Raw genomic sequence first — 13755 nt, 5'->3', positions numbered from 1 at the left:
ATATATTGTACATTCATATGGCATGGTCTCCTCAAGTTTCTGCAAAACCTGATGAGTCATGTTATACCAGCATGATTTGAGATTGTTCCAAAAGCATCTTGTGTGTTTTACACTGAAAAAAGGGAAAACAGATTAAATACTAAACCAGTATGCTTGAAATCAACTTAATACATTTTTGCTTGAGATGAGAACATAATTATATTATGTAAAGTCCAAGTGATATTCAGCACAGTCATCAAAAAGTGATATGATCACATTGCTAAGAAATTTTCAAATGGATTCAGACTGCTAATGGAACTCAATGTGATTTTTATGGCTTCCTCAATTAACTTAATTAAAATGAGCTTATGAAACACAATTTTCTTAGCATTTGGTCTCAGCTTCTATCTATGTTCAACATCCATCTATGTTCACTTAATCCATTTGTGTTGGGACTATGTGAATAACATTTGTTGCATCAATGTATTGCTGAAACTGGGCAGGGGATTTCCAGTTCCAAGCATGCTTTGCATGGGTCTGGATTGGGAGAATACACAATATATTTTTTATTTTATATAATAAAATTAAGTGTATTTTTGCATAAGGATTTTAAGCTGTGTATCCAACATTTTGAGATGTGGATTTGCTATGCACCTTGCAGGCATTCTCTGATTATTAAATTACTGGGGTAGTATACCGACAGTAAGTTAACACAATCTTAACATCAATAGGTGGTGTTAGTTTTGCCTTTATAGTCCCAACGCAATAGTCATTTACTAACCTTTAATTTCAATTCTCACAAACCAATTATAATTATTTGCTGTCATGAAAGAATAGGTAAGTTGACAGTGGACAAATTATATTGAGTACAATGTTCTAGATTGTTTTTTTAAACATTTATTGGGTCTAATTTGTTGGTGCTTAAAGTAGAGTATTTTATCAAGTGGAGTATTTTGTACATTATCACATTATTTAGGTCCCGTCTCTGATTTCTATAGTCCCCACAAAGGCTGAGAGTCAAGACCTCATTCAGATTAAACCACAGAGGCACAGGAAACTCTGAACAATCATTGTAAATGAACAAGACAGGAGATATGATAGATGGTGGTTGTCAGATTCAGGTTACCCCCAATGTGTCCTGAGCCATAAACCTCAACTTGGAGATTTTGTTAAAATGTTTTGAGTTAGCCAAATAGTGTAAAGAATGTCTCGGGTTACATGTGTAACCCTTGTTCCCTGAAAAAAGCGGAATGAGATGCTGTGCTGCTAAGCGCTATGGGGAACAATCCTAGTTGTGACCGAGCTGAAATAATGTGTGTAACACGTCAATGAACATTGACCGGAATTTATAGCCTCGGCTGATGTAATTATTAGATGCACCTGCGGCCAAGCTATAAATGGATACGTCACCAGGTGTTGTAAGATTCTTCATTTTGAAGAGCAGTCCTGGGATGTCCCAGTGCGGCAAAGAAGCGCAGCATCTCGTTCCGTTTTTTCAGGTAACCCGAGACGTTCCCTTTACAAAAAGCTTCACTCTGATGCTGCGCTGCTAAGCGCTATGGGGAACGCAATACCCACGCCACCGCACTGGGGGCTGTCCGGGCCCCTATGGTTGTGCAGTGTACTCACAAAAACGCGAGAGGTCTCAGACATGAGCTTGAGATGTCGACTCAAGGGCATAGGAGCCTGGAGTAGCATAAACATCTAAACCATTAAATTTGACGAATGTGTGCAGAGAGGACCAGCCTGCCGCATCACAAACTTGTTCAGGCATGAGCTGAGATGTCGACTCAAGGGCATAAGAGCCCAGAGTGCAGAACATCCAAACTATAAAAGTCCAATGAATGTGTGCGGAGAGAACCCTATCGCAACACAAACTTGTCATAAAAACTGATGAATGTGAGCGGAGAGGACCAGCCTGACGCATCACAAACTTGTCCAGACATGAGCTTGAGATGTCGACTCAAGGGCATAAGAGCCCGGAGTGGCAGAACATCCAAACTATAAAAATCTAATGAATGTGTGCGAAGAGGACAACCTGCCACATCACAAACTTGCTGCAGAAGGAGACCTCTAGCCAAGTTTTTAGAGGAGGAGAGCCCTCTGGTAGAGTGCGCCCTAAAACCTACTGGTGAAGCTTGACCGCGCGCCTCGTAGGCCCGGGCAATAATGAGGATGCCTCTTTGAGGGCACCCCGCCCACCAAGCCGTGGCAAACCGCAGTGGCCACATAGAACCTGGCAGTGGTGAGGCAATTGCCCGCTGACAGTTCTTTCTACAGAAAATCCAGAACTGAAGAAAACTGGCAGTTAGCTGGTTCTGTAATATGAACTTTATTAGAAGGAAACGCATGCAGGTGCATTTGTGCTATGTATGTGTTACTACGATCAGTAGTATTCTGATTCTCCTTAGGGCCCAGGGCAAGCTCCTGTCACTCAGGTCAGTTATATCCCTGGATGCCAGGAATGTGGGAGCAGATTTACTGTCCAGACAGAAAATACCAACGGGGGAGTTAATAACTCCACCCTAAGGTAGTAGTTGCCCAGAGTTCGCCAGCAAGGGTTTTTACCTCTTACTGATAGCACCGCGCTGGCCGAATAGGGCTTGGTTCTCTGAGCTAATTTCTTCCCTTGAAGGCTCGCCTTGGGTAATTCCGAACAGGAAGGATCTTCTATCTCAGGCACAGGGCAATATTTCATCCCTGCCCCGAATTGTGGAATCTTTCATGTTTGGCCCCTAAGGGTACCAACTGAGGGACACAGGGCTTTCTCCTGAGGTTATCAAGACCTTTTTAAATGCCGGGCTTTTTCCACTTGGAACAAGTTTGGGTGAGATCTTAGGGCAGAAGAGGACCTCTTCACCTCTATGAATAGCGCAATGTCTCCTCTACTTCTCCCTGAAATCACCCAGCCCCCTTAGGTCTGGATGTTAAGACACATACATGACCCAGAATGCGTCTGTATGCGTTTCTTTCCCCAGTTTCTCTGCTCCCGGGAGTCTTGGCAATGTTCACCAGCAAGGGTCTTGCCTCCTATTAATGGCGCTGCGCTGGCCGAACAGGATATGTTTCTCGGAGTTAATACCTATCCTCGACGGCTCGCCTTGGGCGATTCCGAACAGGGAGGACCATCTCATCCTTGGCCCGAATTGTGAAACCTTTCATGTCTGGCCCATTTCAAGTGCTAGGGCTCCCTCCACTTGGAACTGATCTGGGTAGATTTTACAGGGCAGAAGAGGACCTCTTCGCCTCTGTTGATAGCGCAATGTCTCCTCTACTTCTCCCCGCGTCGCCCAGTCCATAAAATGTATCCCCTAATTTGGAGGGTTTGGGGGTCTCTTTTTCGCGTGGCCAGTCCAATCTGGCAACCGCACGAGTAACAACATCGAGCAATTCCTCCGTAGATTTTTTATCGGAGACAGGAAGAGAATCGCGATCCTCCTCATGATTCGAAGAAGTGTCGGAACGCGCTTCGAGATCATGTGAAGGACCAGATGGGTTTGGGAAGAGAGCGAGAGAAAGGGATCAGCCCGTCTCTTGCTCCTCAGCCAAATCCATGCAAGAGCCCCACGAACGATCTTTTTTTTTTTTTCGTGAGTGCTGACTCCCGGAAGCAAGCGAGGCGAGCGCAAAGCACTTTGCCTGTTAAAGCAAATCACAGTGCTCACACCCGCCCTGCTGCAACGCGAGAGCAGCGTGCTCTTACCCCCAAACAAACGGAGCAAAAACTTCGTTTGCGGCTTTCAGTCATTCTCTCTTTTTTCTTTTCTTTTTTTTTAAATATATATATATATATATTATATTTTCTAAACAGAAAAGAAAAGAGAAAGATGTTCACTGCACACTACCTAACCAATTCTAACTCCTAACAGAGGAAAAAAAGTTTTGACAGGGTTTGTAAAACACACTGAAACAGAATCGCTCTGAAAAAAGTGTTTCTGACGACACCTGGTGACGTATCCATTTATAGCCTGGCCGCAGGTGCATCTAATGATTACATCAGCCGAGGCTATAAATTCCGGTCAATGTTCATTGACGTGTTACACACATTATTTCAGCTCGGTCACAACTAGGATTGTTCCCCATAGCGCTTAGCAGCGCAGCATCAGAGTGAAGCTTTTTGTAAAGGGAACAACTATAAGGAATGTTTTAGAGGCAAAATGAATTTGGAAAACTCAAGTTTAATGAGGGGAAATAATTAAGCATGGACTGTTTGGAATTACCTTCTCCCTTAGTTTCACAATTGAAATGTATCTGTGCACAGTCTGTAGGCATTGTGCAGAATGAAAATGCTCACCTCTGCCTTAATTCTGTGCTGCTTTATAATAAATTTAAATTCAGTGTTTGAGCTGCTCCATGAATGTGAACATGAAACAAAAGAAAATATTTTATTTGCAGTTTAGATTAGCAAGAATGAGAGAAAATTAGATCATATCTTATCAAGTACAAAAATAACTTTGTGAGGAAGCAGGTTTGGCTTTCCGCAGGTGTTCTGAGGTGAGATGTGAAAACCCAAAACATGTGCTATCATTTAGATCTATGTATTGTTCTGTGTGTTTGTGTGTATGTATGCATACATGTTTGTAGCTAGCATGAAAATGTGTGTATGTGTTTGTCTACATTCGTGCGTGAAAGTTAATGTGAGAAAGCGAGCCCACATCACACTTGTGAAATAAGACTAGCTTGGCATTGCAAGACCACTTCCTCTCCAGAGAGAGCAATGTCTCTCTAATAGCACTGCCTTTCATATGTAAGCACTCAGACTATGAAAATAATTACTTTTAATCTAGAAACAGTGTATTTAATATTCAACCCATAAGCTACTTTTTATATATTATCTCATTAAATTAGATTGATATCACAGATTATTTCTTCTGAGGTCCACTTATAATTGTAGTAATGTTTTTTGGCACTGAAAAATTACAGAATGTAGTGTTTATGACCTATCCTCTCTTTGACCCTTCAAATTTAATGGGCTGTTTTTTTGGTGTTGGGTTATTAAACAGTTGCTCTGAATCAGCATTATGCTCACATGTATAAATGCCTTCTTCTCATGTGAAATGTGAAACAGCGCTTTGCTGTATTTACTTCCGAGCTGGGGCTTTGCTGTCTTGTACAAAATAGTGCATTATCCGTCATTAACAAGTCCTGCATTACACTGTGACAGATTCACAGAACAATTCACACTGAAATGTGACACAAAAGCTGTTCATATCAGAATGAAATAATCTGAGATCTTGTTGAAAATAAACAACTGGCTATTCTTAAATTCTTTAGTTCACACAAAAATAAAATCTATCTTTCTTCCATGGAACAAAATTAAGTTAGTCAGAATGATAGCCTTAGTCACCACTTTAATTTAAACTTTTTAATTTTAATGTCCTGCTCATTCAATGGTGACTTCACAGCACGTTTTTGTGCAGCAGTAGTACCTTGGCGTGCTTGCCGTTATGTTATTGAAATGTTATTTATTAATATATTCATAATAAATCCAAATAATTCAAGATGCATTGTTGAAGAACATGACAAATAGGAAGAACAAAACTGCAAAGGTCAAACATGAATTAGAACTGTTGAGTAAGATGTGAAGGGGAGGAGAATTTATGTGCGTGCCATGTGCTTCAAGCTCCTGTTATTCCTTGCTCAAGTGTCCTTGGTAAGCTTCATCCATCCTCTGTCCTTACCTCCTCATGGTGCATTTAGAGAATTGATACGCCCTTAATGATGGCAGACTTTGATCGGTTTCTGGGTCATGTGCTCGAGGAGCGAGGAAACAAGGTTGTACAATTTAGGAAATGAGAAGGACTTGCTTCTATCCCTCTGTCCTTGTTTCCTATCCTTCCATCCTTTCCTAAAAGGGTGGAGCAAGGAAACGAGGAATGAGAAGCACCCTAGGTAACCTCAAACCATGAGATACATTTTCCAGAAGAGCAGTGCTGAATCACATCTCACGTAAAATGTTGCTCTGCAAGTTGCTTGCAATTTTAGGTTTTAACCACAGATGTCACTAGAGAGCCCAATATTTCATAGTGCAGCTTTAAATTGTGCTTTTTTAGAAGGAGGTTCTGTGTGGCAGGTGCACACCCAGCCAGGAACAGCACAAGGAAAGACGTGTCCCCCTTTTTACCTTTATCATTATTTATTTTGTATTTTTTTAGGAGTAATACTTTATCCAGCTTTTTCCTTTATTACTTCATCGTGACTGGGTGTGCAAAGTTTCTGAACACTGAATAGCCTTCATTGAAGTGTAAATGTGTGCAGTCCTTCATGTGTTCAAATGTACTCATCTGTGAGATGTCAAAAAGTTGTGGAAGGACAGATCGAGCTGTTTTAGTGGCTTAAAGAAGTTTCAATCAATTGTATTTTTTTAACTGGGAAAGAAGTTTTTGAGTTCTGAAAGTTTCAGTTTGTTTTCAAATTCCAAGGAACTGTTTTATTTCAAAAGACCATGGAAATGCTATTCCTGTATAACCCCTTTAACAGTTGCAGTGGCTCCAGTGTTTAAAACACCATAGCAAAAGGTAAGCTAAAGGTCTCTATACTGTAATTAGACCTATAACTGAACTGTCACTGGCTGAATGCACATTCTTTATCTCTGACTTGCAGCCAACCTATCTAAAAAAAAGTTGCTGTTTTCCTTGGTCTTTCCAGGTCATCGACACCCTATCCAAACTCTCATCTACCCCAATTGCACAAGAGGGAGGGATTAGGTGAGTTTTCATTGAGTATGCAAGAAAGTGAATCAGTGGGATTTAAATTGAAATATTAAACGTCTTCTTCTCCTCTGAGTTAAATGAAACATTTCTGTACCAACTTCACAGGGCATTACCCACTGAGAAAGCACTGAAAATGAAGACATATACATCCATTTGGCAGATCTCATTGAGTAAGTATGAAGCTCAATTAAACTAAATTGGCTCTTGTTATGGTTTGAATGAATGATATGCTAGTTTTCGACTGAAACTCATTAGTACTTGTGGTTTTAGTCACCCACATACATGCTTAGTTTCTGATAAACTCTAGAAATGAACAATACAAATGCTATTATTATATGAAATCCATAACCTACACAAGCAGTGTGTGGAGAAAGGTGAATGGCTCATTAATAATGATGGTTGTGAAAACAGGAAGTTACAGAGGGCTCTTCTGTAGAAATAGAGCCCTACATACCCCTGTGTGCTGATCCACTCTGTTTAAAAACCAGTAGCCACAAAATATGTAGTTAATTAACAGAGGTTCGGGAGGAGCATGTTAATTTTAATCTGACAAATCACAGCACGCGAGTAGGAGTATATACCTTTCCTGCTTCCTGTAACTCTCCTGACATGACAGTCTTTCTGGCATTCGGCCCCACCCATTGCCCATGAACAGACACAGGCAGTTGGATCATCGGATGCAACTTTGCTGCAAAGCATTCGCCTTCATCAGAACAGCTCTTCCATCCAAACAATCTAGTTATTCAACAAAAGCTGCCACAGCAGCTCATTTGTTTTTTGCAGTATTGACAACAACCACGTTAAGTGTTATATCTAAGCGTATGACTTTATTTCTATGCTCAATTCGCAGAAGCAGTTTATAGAGTGAAGTTGCTTCTGCAAACTGGCTGCTCCGGCTCTGTATACATGTGAAACAGCTCACCACGACTGCTCATATGTTCTCTTATCTAAACTTTCCACTCGGAATGGTCCATCGTGCGAGCTACCTCCACGAACGGGCACCGTTCCGGCGTCATGCAATTCGAGTCCATTACAATGCCTTTTTTGTTTTCAAATGCGAGAAAAACAAAGATGAACTACTCAATCCAACCCCAGCATTTTTTATCTGGTTCTTCAGCACAGGTGATACCTGTCAGCCTCATTACCTTGTCGCACAGCTCGTTTAGGGTGTGCTCTATCCAGCGATTGTTCAGCATTTTCTAACATGAAAATCATGATTGTTTCTCCCTCCAAAGAGCCGTTCATTGATTTATTCCATTCTGAACACAGGTGTAATCATGCAACAGCGAACTCCTTCCAATCGACCGATACTCTAATTTCAACTTCTTTCTAAACCAACACAGACATTTTAACGCAAGCTTGCTGCCGCGCAGCACTCGTTCTGACCATCTCACAGCACACTGCAGTTATACTTAGCCTCTGTCCGAACAGACACGAGCCGAATTTGGCTTCACAAGAGGCGTATCATGCGTTGCGTTCCAACTCATTCATAATCATCCTGAAACGTGTCTCGCCTCCTCTCAGCATTTGAGCTCGCCCCGCCGTGCAGCCCCGATAACTCGAAGCAAGAGCTGCCACAAACTTCCGCTTTCCCTCCTCCCGTCCAGAAAAATGCTTCACAAAAGTAAAATCAATAAATTTCTCCTGCATTTCCGTATGCATTGCAGAGCTGCAACTCTCTTTATTCCTAGAAAATGTCATGCTGTTCACACCTATTTTTATACGATGCATTTTCTATGCAAAACGTATATTGAACAGCAGGTAGCATTCATACTACTAAGGAGCAAATGACCACAAGTGAACCTTCAATAATGATTGCAAGTCCATTTTTCCTGCATATCAGTATGCAGTACAGAGCCAAAGCTCTTTTATTTCTCAGATAATTGTATGCCCTTTTTCTTACATCGTTTATTGAGATGCATATCCGTATTTATTGTAGGGCCACAACTCTCTTTATTCCTAGATAATTTATGCTGCTGGTCACATTGTTTCTAAATGTTAATAATTTTAATTTTCTCTTCTCTCTTGACTCATGTCCCCGAAATGTCGACTGCATGCTTTTCCCTCTAATAAGCATTAGCAGTCTGCATGTCTGCCTGAGGTTACCCCTCTACCGGTGCAAGTGCAGCCCACACTCCAGTGGCTGAATGGGTTCTTGGCTTCCTGGGGTTTAACCTTCAAGGAGGGGGATAGACCTGCAGAATTTTTCAGCATTTGGCAAAGACCTTGTTGTCATTAAGTTTTACAAACCTGGGAAAAAGAACACTATACCAATCGCACAGAGAACTCTTTAATGATATCAAACATGCTTAGTTACATTATTTGTTTTCATAGTTTTTCTTTGTTAAATTTTCACATATACATCTTGTGTGTCTGTGTGTGCCTTGTGGGGGAAAACCTGGGAGAGAGAGAACAGCTGGAGTTTGTGGGGCCAGAATGTGGATGGCAGGATGTCTCAGGTGGACAATGTTTGTTTTCTCAGGTGTAGGTCTATTTGTGAGAAATTTGTGCATATACAGTATGTGTGTGTGTGTGTGTGTGTGTGTATATATATATATATATATATATATATATATATATAATATCAGGAGCTCTGAGCCCTTCAGTATATGGACAGCAAGCCAAAGATGTTTACCACTTCAACACAAGATTACATTAACATACAAACTACTGAAATATGTGTTTTGATATATGTGAAATTACACAGAAAGTTAAATCATATTTACAGTTTGTCCCCATTTATGTAGATAGCTAAGTAAGTGTGTGCATGTGTGTGGACAGTGAGGAGCTATTTATGACCCTGTGTATGAAGATATAGAGGGAGGTGAGGTCTATGAGGATCTTATGAGGACAGACGCTGCTGCATTTCAGAAGGTACTTAAATGTCTCATAGATACACAATGCATGAACTCTCTCAGTGCATAACAGTGTTAGATTCCTTTGCAAAACTCTCCCACTCCTACCAGAAATATGACTTAACTTTATTTGTAAATGTTCCCTTAAGTGTCTTTTCGAATAAAAGACCTGCACTGTACATGCCTGTACCAAAAGCACCAGAAAAAAGTGTAACTTGAGTGAGTTGCAACGTGACCCATTGAAACTTTAATAAGTTCTGTTTTGGAAGTCAAACTCAACTACTAGCTGTAGTCTTCTCTCAGTTTTGTGAGTTGTGTTGACAGAAACAGGCCGAAGTGGACATCAGAAGCTGCTGCCTCTTAGAGATCAAACAGACAGAAGCCAAATACACAGAGACCTTGGAGACCATAGAGAAGGTGAAATTCACATCCTCAGCATGCAGAATTTCATAATATTGCACTTCACAAGTGATAGTACAACTACTCCGCTGTTGAATGCAATGTAGGTTATAACTTTCTTACATTTTTCTGTCTTAACAGTACTTTATGATTCCACTGATGAAATTCATTCCAGCAACAGATATTGACAAAGTTTTTATCAATATACCAGTGAGTAGAGCTGGATCCTTCTTGATGCATTAATCCCCATCTTATTCTGTGGTTATTCATTATTACTGCCATTTCTAATTAAATACTATTTAATTTATATTATGTGCTTCACAGGACTTGGTTAAAGTTCACAAAAGCCTGATGGTCGAGATTCAAGACTCTGTTCAAAATAAAAATTCAGAAAACCTCCACCAGATCTTCATTGATTACGAAGACAGGTATTCCTGAAGCTCAAGTGGTAGAGCATTGCACTAGCAATGCCAAAATCATTGACTTCCAGGGAACACAAAAACTGTTAAAGGGGTCATATAATGCCATTTTTGTACAAGTTAATATGAATCTTTAGGGTCTAAATGAAAAGTTTGTAATATACTTTTATTAAAAATTCTCATTAGTATTTTAAGAAAACACTAATTTTACCTGCTCAAAAACAGCTCTGTTTTCAGCACGCCGTTTCAAAGCATATGACTTTAAATGATAATGAGCTTTGGTTACCCCGCCCCTCCGTTCTGGAGTTATTCTCCGTATAACTGTTTTTTTGACATTACTTCTTAATCAGTAAGAAACAAGTAAACCAGGTGTAACTTAGTGTTACCATGTTAACTGTAACACCTGCGTACACAGTTTTTAATAACACAATAACCATAACGCGTTGTTCATTATAAACGTGGGATTATGAATTATATTGACAACGTCGTAACGTTATGGAAAACATGCTGTAATGTACCCTGAGTGTAAACATTAGCCACATTCATTGTGAAGCGTGCAAGAGATTTGCAAAGATTAATATAAAGGTTAATAAAACGTTACACTTACTTCTTCTGGAGGTGCAGAGGGAATATAAATAGTTGGTACCGAATCTTTTTTCAGCAGCAGCTTCTTAGAAAAACCAGCTTTATACTGACCCTCGTTTATAAAGCAGTCTGGTGAAAAATGATTTGCGCAAACATGAACGCATTGACGTTGCTCGTGGGGAATATTCCCATCGTAAACAAAACTCAGCCACTGCGTCTTCAGCGGTTCAGATTTAGGAACATCAAAATGACTGCTGTGTTCGTTATTACACCGAAGAACAGAACACCACAATCGCTTAGGCGCCATTCTGCTCCAGTGTATCAACAATGATGACGGACTATGATTGACAGCTCGCTCACGAGCGAGGGCGGGTCTGTGTTGAAACACTGCTGTCAATCAACAATCCTGGGAGGGGCGTCCGACCGTGTGACATCACACGGTCGAACGGCTCGATTTGAGGCAGGGGAAAATATATAAGGAGATTAAAACAAAAATCTGCAGAATCCTGTGGAATGTATTTGTGTTAAATGGAGCAAATAGTACTACACTCGTACTACATTAGTAGCTGCAGGCATTATCAAATTAGCCATTTTTTATTTGACTTTTTATTTAATTGACATTTATTAAAATGTCTTTCAAAATTCAGTTAAATTGTGTGTAACCCAGTACACTTGTGAATAATATTGGAGACCATTTGACATGACCATTTGACAGCACTTTTCAACTCAGACTACACACTTTTTCAGTGCACCAGGAGCGCATGAACAGACCACCTGCCTATGGCAAGCCCAGAGGGAAAAACATACCAATTTATACATACCATAATATTTAGTATTATAGCATTACAACAATAAAATTGATCAAAAAATGTGAATATAAATCGAATAACTATGCAAAAAATGAAGAATGTATAGAATGTCGGTGGAATCAAATTCTGTGGAAATCTACAGAGCTCGATGTGCAGGCCTTGTTATTAAGTCATATTTCTAGAATACTGTTACTTCAGAACTTTAAGCACTGCAGAGATGTATTTTTGTGCTGTCTGCTCTAGGCTTCTTCTGTATGGAAAATACTGCAGTCATGAAGAAACAGCCATTTCACAGTTAGATTTCATCTGTAATGAGAAAGTGAGTTCAACTGAAATTGGAGGTGCAGAACTCTTCTAAATTATCTGTCATTTTTCAAATATTAAATTCCCATAATGTTTTGATCATGTCCCAGAAATAAAATGTATTTGGTTCTGAAGTTTTACAGCTATCTGCAAATCTTGCAGTGTTTTTAGAATGATCCAAAGTACTTTGTTTTACAGGAATGTTCAAAGAGAGCCAACAATGGGAAATTCACTTTGAGAGACTTGTTAGTGGTTCCTATGCAGCGAGTGCTAAAATACCACTACTGTTACAGGTACGGTAACACACACACACATTATTATTATAATACCCTTAGTCCAGCCCTTTGAATTAACAACAGAGCAAAGCACATCACCTTTTTGATAAACTCAGCCGTTTCTACTGGAATGAGTCTCTATTGTTGTTCTAATAGAATGCACCACATGGGGGAGACATATGCTTAATTTTCTCTCACTCTATGACCACGACAGAAGCAAGTTAGCTAGAATGTAAAGAATATATCACTGCTTTAGAAAATATTTTACTCTTATGTGCAGAGAAGAAATTTCAGCTCAAGTACAGCTTCAAATCAACACACGATGTCATTGTTTTAAAAGGTTATTTTTAGTGCATTCTTGTCCTGATAGGTGACCAGTCCCACATAGCAATATTATGAATCATAGGGATATTTATGATATAATTGGTATATTTTGCTGCCATGGATTTACTATGATTTTACTAAAAACTATATAATGTACTTCTAAGGTTTTGTTAAAGAAAACAAATAGAATTTTTCTTATCTTTTACATTTCTCACCTGGCCAGGAGCACACACATGTTGTTCTACCAATCATTATGAAGACTTTCCATAGACATAATGATTTTTATACTGTACAAACTATAGATTCTATCCCCTAAACTTAACGCAACCCCTAAACTTAACCCTCACAAAAACGTAATCAATCAATAAAACATCGTTTAATATGTTTTTTAAGCTATTTACATTATTGGGACACTAGAATTGTCATCATAAACTACATTTATAGCATAATACCCTTGTAATTACCAGTTTGTAACCTAAAGAAATGTTAGAAACACACACACCATTTCCAACAGCCATCACTCCAACACCTTATCCTTGAGTAATCATGCTAAATTGCTAATTTGGTACTAGAAAATCACTTGCCATTATATCAAACATAATTGAAAATTATTTGGATAGTTAAAGGAATAGTCCACCCAAAAATAATGCTGATAATTTACTCACCCTCAGGCCATCCAAGTTTCTTTCTTCATCAAAACAGAATTTAAGATTTTTAGGATTTCATTTCAGGCCTCCTCCTTTAAACAATGCAAGTGAATGTACTCCAAAATGCATATTTAGGGTGCATCAAATTAATCCACACGAGTCCAGTCGGAAATTACAGTTCTTCTGAACCCAAGCAATTTATTATTTTTAGAAACAAAACAATAATTATACTTTTTAACTACAAATGTTCGCTTCCGTGCATCTCTGTGATGCGCGCTCATGTGAGAGGGATGATCTTTAGTAGTGATATGATAGGTGTGGGTGAGAAACAGATCAATATTTGTCATTGATTCCTTCACTAATGTGAATCACCAAAAACACAAAAAGAAGAATGTTAAAGTGATCAGTTTCTCATCCACACCTATTACATCACTTCTGAAGATACCG

The sequence above is a fragment of the Xyrauchen texanus genome, chromosome 6 (genome assembly GCF_025860055.1).
Source record: "Xyrauchen texanus isolate HMW12.3.18 chromosome 6, RBS_HiC_50CHRs, whole genome shotgun sequence".
Classification (NCBI taxonomy): domain Eukaryota; kingdom Metazoa; phylum Chordata; class Actinopteri; order Cypriniformes; family Catostomidae; genus Xyrauchen; species Xyrauchen texanus.
The sequence above is the reverse complement of the archived record's forward strand: the minus strand, read 5'-3'. Positions refer to the sequence as shown.